This window comes from Pinus tabuliformis, chromosome 5_2 (assembly GCF_031772625.1).
Source record: "Pinus tabuliformis cultivar Carrire ecotype Pingquan chromosome 5_2, CPIR1, whole genome shotgun sequence".
Lineage (NCBI taxonomy): Eukaryota > Viridiplantae > Streptophyta > Pinopsida > Pinales > Pinaceae > Pinus > Pinus tabuliformis.
This window is the reverse complement of record NC_142306.1, coordinates 684366028-684376182: the sequence shown is the minus strand read 5'-3', so window position 1 is coordinate 684376182 and position 10155 is coordinate 684366028.

Below are 10155 nucleotides of genomic sequence, written 5' to 3'. Positions count from 1 at the left end.
AGAGACGAAAAATCTAGACCAAGACTTATGAAAGTCACCAGCAGCATCTGATATTCATCTTTTAGATCAACAACCAAGATTTCCTTCTGTGCTCCTTCTCCTGAAACCTACAACAGTTGTGAACTAGAACCAAAAGCATCTAAATGCCAACAATGCTTTATTAGACTTTAAGCTGCTCCCCCTGAAACTGTGCCTGCTGCACCCCCTGAAACTGTGCCTGAAGGACTCTGGCATACCCATCTCAGACCTTCTCCAACCAGATTCTGCCCTTGCTGTTCAGAACTCCATATACGCGACTTCACCTGCATAAATCAGCGTATGTACGCGGATATCCCTTATACAACACGCGTACACCAACTTTTCTTTAGAACAGACAAGCTTCAACAGCAGGATGAAGCATCAACTACTCCCAGCTTTTGTCTGAGATATTCAAAAGTCTCCCTGGGCAGTGGTTTTGTGAGAATATCAGCAACTTGTTCTTTAGAAGAAACATACTCCAACTTGACCTTTTGTTCAAGCACTTGTTCCCGGAGGAAGTGATACTTGATTGGTATGTGCTTGGTCTTTGAATGCATGACTGGATTCTTTGAAATGCTGATTGCACTTGTATTATCACATAAGATAGAGACAGGTGGAGTGCAAGTGATTTGAAAATCCTGCAAGGTCTGCATCATCCAAAGAAGTTGTGTGCAACAAGATGCCGCAGCCACATATTCTGCTTCAGCTGTAGATAAAGCAATCGAACTCTGTTTCTTGCTGAACCAAGATACTAATATGGAACCCATGAAGAATGCACCACCACTTGTGCTTTTCCTGTCATCCACACTTCCGGCCCAATCTGCATCTGTGTAAGCATGAAGAGTGAGATCTGTATCTCTAGGATACCATAAGCCATAGTTTTGAGTCCCTTGAAGATACTTGAAGATTCTTTTGACTGCCTGAAGATGAGTTTCCTTTGGGTTGGCTTGAAATCTTCCAACAATTCCTACTGCATGCATAATATCTGGTCGGGTACCTGTCAAATAAAGCAAACTCCCAATCATGGATCTATAAGTTGGTTGATGAACTGCTGCTGATTCGTCATTTGCACTGAGGCTGCATCCTGTAACCATGGGGGTACATACTGGCTTTGAATCTTCCATGCCATACTTCTTCAAGATCTGCTTGAGGTACTTGGTTTGAGACAAGAAAATACCTCCTTCATTTTGTTGGATTTGCAATCCAAGAAAGTATGTCAATTCTCCAAGTAATGACATTTCGAATTCCTTCTGCATAACCAAGGCAAAGTTTTGACTCATAGCCTCTTCATTGCTGCCAAAGATAATATCATCTACATACACAACAAGTATTAGCAATTTGTTATTTTCAACTTTTATATAGAGATTGCTATCTGCTGATCCTTTTGAAAAACCTTGTTGGTGAAGATATTTGTCCAAACGATAGTACCAAGCCCTTGGAGCTTGTTTGAAACCATAGAGAGCCTTTTTCAATCTGCATACAAGGTTTGGATCATTCCCAAGAATGAAACCATCTGGCTGCTCAATATATACTTCTTCTTCTAAGTCTCCATTCAGAAAGGCTGATTTCACGTCCATTTGAAATATTTTGAAGTTTTGAAAGCTTGAGAGAGCAAGGAACATTCGGATGGCCTCAAGTCTTGCAACAGGAGCAAAGGTCTCTTCAAAATCTATTCCTTCTTGCTGTGCATACCCTTTACACACAAGTCTGGCCTTGTTTCTAATTACTTCTCCATTTTCATTCAATTTATTTTTGAAGACCCATTTTGTCCCTATGACATTCTTATCTTTTGGTCTAGGAACCAATTCCCAAGTGTTGTTCTTTTCGATCTGCTCAAGTTCTTCATCCATTGCTTTGACCCAACATTCATCTTTGCATGCCTCTTTCACATTTTGTGGTTCAGTGGAAGAGAGTAATGCCAAATAGCTTGAAGCTTCTGCAATTGTTCTTCTTGTTTGTACTCATGCTTCTTTCTGCCCCACAATCTGAGATTCTGGATGATTCTTCTGAACATATCTGGATGGAGTCTTCTCTCTTATTCTTGTCTGCTCCTCTGGTTCTTCTTGAGGTTCTTCTTCTTCATCATTCTATCTTTGAGGGTAGCCTTCATCTTCTTCGATGTCTTCATGATGAACTTGCCTAGGAATGTATCCCTTCTCATCAACCACAACATCAATGCTGTCAACAATTCTGCCAAGTCTTTTATTGTAGCACTTGTATGCTTTGCTATGTGGAGAATAACCAAGAAGAATGCCTTCATCTGCTCTTGGTTCAAGTTTGCCAAGTTTCTCATCAGTATTCTTAATATAACATTTGCTCCCAAAGATTTTGAAGTGCTTCACCGAAAGAGTCTCACCACACCAGAGCTCATGAGGGGTTTGAGTGTTGTTTACTCGGACATTTGTTTTGTTGAGAATAATAACCGCAGCATGTGCAGCTTCATCCTAGAAAGTTGCGGGAGTACCTGATTCATCAAGCATAGCACGAGCCATTTGTTGGACTGTTCTGTTCATTCTTTCCACAACTCCATTTTACTAAGGAGTTCTAGCTGTAGAAAATTCTCTTCTTATCCCATGTTCTTCACAGAAATCGAAAAATTCATTCGAGGTAAACTCCCCACCTCTGTCAGAACTGAGGCACTTAATTTTGTGTCCTGATTCATTTTCAACCAAGGCTTTGAAGGATTTGAATTTTTCGAATGCTTCATCTTTGTGCTTCATAAGTTCTAACCAGACAAACCTGGAGAAATCGTCAATGAATAATATCAAATATTCTTCTCCTCGAGGTGTTCTTTTTCTGAATGGACCACATGTATCTGTATGTACTAGCTCAAGAGGCATGCTAGCTGATCCTTCCTTCTCAGGAAAATTAGTTCTGGTTTGCTTTCCAAACTGACATGATTTGCATATGGTGTTGTCTGGAATTTTGATATCTGGAAGATCACGAACTGCCTGATATTTGCATGCTTTCCTTATTTGTGAAAAGCTTAGATACCCCAACCTCCGATGCCATAGCCAGTGTTCATCATCCTTGCTCAAATAGCATTGTTGTTGTCTTTCTTCAAATATGTATAGATTATTTGGAGTCCTTCTTCCTTTGATCACTGTTTCACCTGTATCAAGATCACGAACACAACATCCATTTGATCTAAATATTACCTCTGTTCCTTGATCGCACATCTAACTGACACTCAGAAGATTATGCTTCAATCCATCAACATACAAAACATTTCCAGCTTTGACCTTCTCTTTCAACGGAGCAACGCCTTTTCCTTTTATGGCTGCAGAGATATCGTTTCCAAAAGAAACTTTCTTTCCCTTTTCTAATGCGGTATATGATTCAAGTTTTTCTTTGTCCCCTGTCATATGCTTCGAACATCCGCTGTCAATGTACCATAGACTTTCTTGACCTTCTGCATAAAAGGCTATCCCACATCTTTCTGGTTGTGGTTCCTTTATTCTCCATGTTCTGACATTTGAGGTTTGTTCCTTCTGAGTTGTCTTCCAGAACCTGCTCCTGCATTCAGAGTCTTCATGACCAAAGTTATTATAAATAGAGCATTCAACTTCATTTTCAAGGACCGAAAAGTTGTTATAAGTCCTTTTCATGGTTCCAGTCATACTTCTTTGCTTTTGAGCTTCTCTAGTCATGATTGTCTTGTAGGCAACACATTGAGCTGCTTTGTGACCGAAGTTATGGCAAGAAAAACATTGGCCATTAAAGAAATTTCTGCGATAATCAGATCTATCATCCAACCGATTGTAGCTTCTATTGACATTCATTCTTGGGGCAAATTGGGAAGATTTTACCTGTGGCTGATTGTAGCTTCTGTTTGTCCTTAAGGCAGCTTGTCCCCGAATTTCTTGATAGTCTTTATTTGTTCTTGAGGTAAACTATCCCTGATTCACCTAATGACTTTTATTTGGCCTTTGCTCGCTCCTCCTTGCTGCATCAAGATAACTTTTAGAGGTAGAAGCTTGAGATGTTTCTCCATTATATCCCAGACCTGTCTTAATCAGAGGAGAACGTTGCACATTGATAATCTCATCCAAGGTTTCAGATCCTTTAACAAATTTAAGATTAATCGCTTTTGTTTTCTCAATCTCCTTTCTAAGACAAACAATCTCACATTCCAATTCTTCAAGATGTTTTTCCTTTTCAGCCAGATGACATTGTAGAGAATCAATAATAGCACTTTTCTCTTCTAAGCAAACTTTGAGATTATTCATTTCTTCACAAAAGCCTTCTACATCTATAGCATCCATGTAGTCATCATCTTCAAAAGGCATTAAAAGTTTATATCTATTACCTTGTTCATCTTCGTCACTATTTGAAAGACCATCACTATCTTCATGAGTGTAATAGCTTTTCTTCTTTTCATTCTGTTTCTTGTTCCATTTAACAGGTTCCTTTCCCTTGTCATTCTTATCTTTGTGAGGACATTTGGCAGCATAATGACCTACTCTTCCACAAGCAAAGCATTTAAAAGGTAACTTACCTCTGAACCTTCCAGAACCCCTTTGAAGATTTCTGACAAAATTTGATTCTTCTTCTTCATCTTCTGGCACGTGACTTGCTTCATAATAATCTTCTTTGCCTGAAGCTTTGAAAGCAACTTCTCTTCTGTCTGATGGACCTCCTTTTCTCATTTCATAAGCAGTTAGAATTCCGTGAAGCTGAGACATAGTAAGAGTTCGTAGATTTTCCTTTTCTTCTATTCCAAACACTTTAGATTCAAATCTGGGGGACAATGATCTTAGAAACTTTTCAACCACAATAGCCTCTTTTATTTCTTCACCCAAGTTTTTCATGCAATTAACAATCTCATCTACCCTAAGGAAATAGTTAGCCACACTTTCATCATTATACATTCTGAGAGTCTCATACTTAATCCTGAGAGTTTGAAGTTTAGCACGCTTTACCTGTTCGTCTCCTTCATAGCTCGTGACAATTTTGTCCCATATTTCTTTTGCGGATTTATAGTGCATTACCTTCATGAATTCCGATTGGGATATACATCCCAATAGAGTACTGACTGCTTTCGCATTTGTTTCATATTTCTTTTTCTCGGCTGAATCTGTAGGAGTAGCTGAAGGAAAAGTGTAGCCTGTCTCTACGATGTCCCAAACTTCTGTACCAAGAGATTGAAGATAGGCAGTAACTCTTACCTTCCAATAATTGAAGTTTGTCCCATCAAAAACTGGTGGCCTGATTGATGCTTCTCTCTCGTAGTTGCTCATGATGAACGATCTACCTTCAAGCGATCAAGCTTCTCTGAAGGACCTGCTCTAATACCAATTGTTGGAAATAATACTGAGAGGGGGGGTGAATCAGTATTATCAGATCAATTAAACTTTTTCAATTTCATATTCAGAAACATATACACTACTTCAGTTAAGTGAACCAGCGTGTACACGCTACTGTGTCTAAAGCAACCAGCGTATAACTAGAAATCTTATGATTCAGTTAGCTTATCTTCAGTAAATGCATCAGGACATTATTAACCATATTAATAGTAAACAGGTGCAGTATAACAGAACAGATCATCACACAAAAGCCACACACATGAACACCATGATATAAGGTGGAAACCCAATGTGGGTGAAAACCACCTGCTGCAAGTCGTCTCTATCTTTCTTTAATAAGAAACTTCAGTTTACAATCTTTTGTACTGGTGCAGCCTTATACCAGTACGCAGGCTACAACCTGCAGAAGGCTACAACCTTCTCTCATTTTCCAGACTCTCCTGGAAGGGAGCTCCAACCCCCTTTGCTCTTGTACTAGCTAAGATACTAGTACGTAGGTGCTGGCCTACAATCTTCTTTCCTTCAGGTACCACTTTTCATACATTTTCAGACTGGATATTCCTGAAGCACAACATTACAATCTGAAGACCACAATTCATCCAATTTTCATAACAGATCATTGAAGCACAAAACAACCAATACTAGCATCATCAATCTTTAAATCACTGAACTGCTGAAACCCTGTCAACACCCAGTCACCAGAACACAGAGCAGACTACAGAACTCTGCAATAACAGTCAAACCCAACTGCAACCCCAAAAATTAAGCTTCAAAAGATATACGCTACTTCAATGAAACCAACCCGCATATACACGCGCTTTTACCAAAGACAACCTACGTACAGATCTAAAAATAATTTCTCATAACTTGCAGCTGTACCAGACATCAGTCATACTCAGAACATAACATTGCATCAGTATGCAGATCTAAAAATACGCATGATCAACCATATAACGATAGTTCATTTCAAACCATTTGATCCCGATCTATCCTTAGATCTAGTCTTCCATCAACCGGTGTGATCTCTCCTTAGCTTAGATCAAGCAACCCAAAACCTGCATACTAGATCTCTTTCTTTATCAGATATTCAATACTTTTTCAATGCACTTGCCTAAATATCTTCTTCTCCTTATATAGCCTTAGGCCCTTCACAATACCACGGTCCAAAACCATAGTAACACAATACCATCAACTTCAAAACTAGGGATCAACACGTCTGTCGAGATACCTTGGTCCAAAAACATAGGCTCAAGTACCGAGGACTAACTACCACGGACCAAAGGAAAGCTTCTCGACATGTACGCTCTTTTCTGTTTATGAAACTACGTGTATACGCGACTTCGTATATAGTGAGCCTGCGTATCCGCGACTTAGTATATAGCGTACCAGCGTGTATACGCAACTTGGGCTTAATGAACCTGCGTATATGAAATTTCTCTTCATTCTTGTAGTCTGGACTGAGATCTGTCATCAAAGAGAGTTGCCATCAAGGACAACACCTGTACCGTAGCGCCACACCTGTGCCAAAATGCCAACACTTTGCAACTCTTCATTTTTCTCCTTAGACTTCTTAAGGGATCTGACATGTCAGGAGAATAATTATCTCTTGGTTGCTCATCTGATCTATAAGGAGAGTCACATGAACTATAATCCACCATTCTACTAGACATCTCTTATCTTCTTCTCCCTGCAAACATAACATGTCAGATAAACCATATATAAGCATAATCAACGTACCTCAGTGAAGTTCAAAAGAGGCTATCTTGCCTGCAAAATTAGCTCAGATTAGCACGATACATATATATACATATTCATATCAACATATTGACATCATTCATAATAACACTAACTACATACAATGACTGCATGCATGACAACAATAACCATGACAATGCATGTATAAAGACATGCATCTAGCCCATCCAGTCCAATTATTTGAACCATGCTTTGATACCACCCTGTAATGCCCCCTCCCACATTTACCCGCTCTTACAAGCCCTCAGGGTAAATCTGAAATGGAGTGCCACTATAACATGAACCGATCTCTTAGCTCCATTTAACGAAGTGGGGCCTACAACTGAAACTTACTGACCCCAAACTGACATCCTACAAGGACTACAAATCACCCAGGAGCTAAAGAAACACCCGAGATGGCCAATCCCTAAGCTAGAACTTTGTTTCAGTGACCTAGACTCCGAACCACACCCTTGACATTATCTTCTTGTGGTTGAAGGCCTCCAATCACACTCACAAGCCTCGCTCCATGTGGTTGTGACCTAAATTGCTCAGTTCAGTGCCTGCGGTCCCGAGATCTAAGCCACAATTCCAGGCCAGACTTCAGACCACTACCCAAAACTTCCTGAGACTTTCAAGAATGATAAATGACTTAATGAAAATGATATTCATACAAAACTTGAATAAGAAATTGACCTAACTAGGCCTAACCATGACAATTATTTCATCAAACATATAGTGAACATGTAAACTACAGGTCATGAATGCATATCTAACCATAGCAGCCTGTAACTTATCTGATAATCACCAAGAAGGTATAATGTCCTCTCATAATAGCTGCAATAACACTTGTTAGCGCATGCATTCATTAACCATCAAATACTTATCAAATGTTGAACAAAACCATAGCTAGGGCACATTACAGATCCATGTTTATAATCAGCATATAACTGGATTAATAACCATGACAGAATTGCTACCAAATCATCATAATAACAAGTACAAGTGTTCACAGATTACAATAAGAAAATAACTCTTATTAACTTATGCAAAAACCAACCAAGTTAGGGACTTCCATGTACCACCCGACCATATATTGGGCTAAACCAAATCTTTCTTTCAACCAATCACCCCTGTGCCATATTCCAAGCATGAATGTGTGATCTCAAGACATAAAGAACTAGTGCTTCTCAAAAATTAAACCACCTCCACCCTCAAGCTACCACGATCTTGCTAAAACCATTCAAGAGATCACAAATCCAAAAATAAGCTTGGGTGCCTCTCTACCATTATGGACAAAATTATTGAATTGAACTCACTTAACTCCCCTTTTAAAAAGCATTTCACCTTATATGTAATATTGTGATATTATTTTTTATACCTTGGCCTTGGCCTTTTTATATTCTTTATGAGCCTTAATCATTTTATTCTTATTAAAGTCACTTTCAAAATATAAATTTTTTTAATGATATAATACCCTCTTTTAATTAGCTTGAATTAGCTCTTTAGGATCTTTAACCAAACTTAAATAATTTTTGGGTTAATTAATGAATCGATTAAATATTTCTGGGCATCCGTTATGAAGCGTCATGCCTATATGTAAGAATGTTGACAATGTATCCACCAAGATGAATGTCCAATGATGGCAACAAATGAGTGACAACAAATATTGAAAAAGTTTTCAATGATGACTACGTATGGTACATATAATTACTGCAGACGGCAGCAAAATTCCTGCGGAGGGAACCCAATTAGTTTATACGCAGGGGAATGCGAACGAATGGTAGGTGACAGTCGTGGCTGGAAAGATAATGTGGACTAGATGCGACTATCTGGTGACGTCGATAGGGTTGGCGGCAATGGTGGTTGTGCGAGGTATGCCGCGGAAAAATTATTGGACGGCGTTGCAGACGCAGGGACGTTGATCACAACAAAACAATGGTAATCAACCACAGACAAGATAGATGATAACAATTAGCAACCGCTCGAATGCTGCTAATGACAGGTCAGGCAGGTCAGGCTAGATATGATTGTGGCTCGAGTAGTGTTTTTTTTAAATTTAAGATAATCAGTAATTGGTGAGAGTTATCTTGAACAGACCCAAGATCACAAGATAATCAGTAATTGGTGAGAGTTATCTTGAACAGACCCAAGATCACATCTAAGTTGTGGTGTAAAAACAAACAAAAGAATTGTGTTTTATTATATATTGGCTTCTTGTGGTTGGCACTGTTGGACAATTTTTAGCAGAAAAAAGGGTCCAGTGTCATTGGTAGCGGCTACGGGTTGGTCAGAAGTGTAATACCGGCTGCATGGAGTCGTGTTTTAGTAGGTGTGTGCCACAGAAAACAATGCAAACAGCAGCTCAAGATGCCAGGTAAGTTCTTGGGTCACTTTTTACTTTATTTCTTTATGTATTTAATTTTTCAATATTGTTGTTTTTTTTGTTTTTGTTTTTGTTTTGTGGAAGTTTCTTTCTTTTTATTTTTTAATAATAATTTTATATTTTTTATATATATAATTTTTTGATATTTATTTATTTTTAATTTTTTTTGTTTTTTAAATAAATATTTTTATTTTATTTTTATTTTAAATGGCCAAAGACCAATTAGCAAATTGGAGAGCCTCCAAAATTTTGTAGCGAACCGCTTCAATGACAACAAAGTTGACAGATTTCAATAGCCAAAAACCCGGATTAGCGAGCGTGGCTCTGTGCAGCGGTGGAGCAGCCAGAAAATCGAACTGCTCTGATACCAAATGAAGCGAACAAAATTCATTCTCAAGAATTAATTACTCCATAAGACTTGGAATATAAAGATATCCATGAGGATACAAATATTATATATTAAATGTGTGAATAAAAATGATTTTACAATAAGAACTAGAGACTTGCTTATATACCAAGCAAGTGTCTCTTCATGGAGAGTCATGTCTCATTTAGACATGAATCTTCAACCTAATTAGTAATTAATTAATAATTATTTATGGCTATTATCATTTACATTATTTTCTATATATTTATTCATAACACGAACGCAGAAGAAGGATGCACCTTGGACATGAATACTGAGAGTGCATTTTCATTTCTGATAAATGG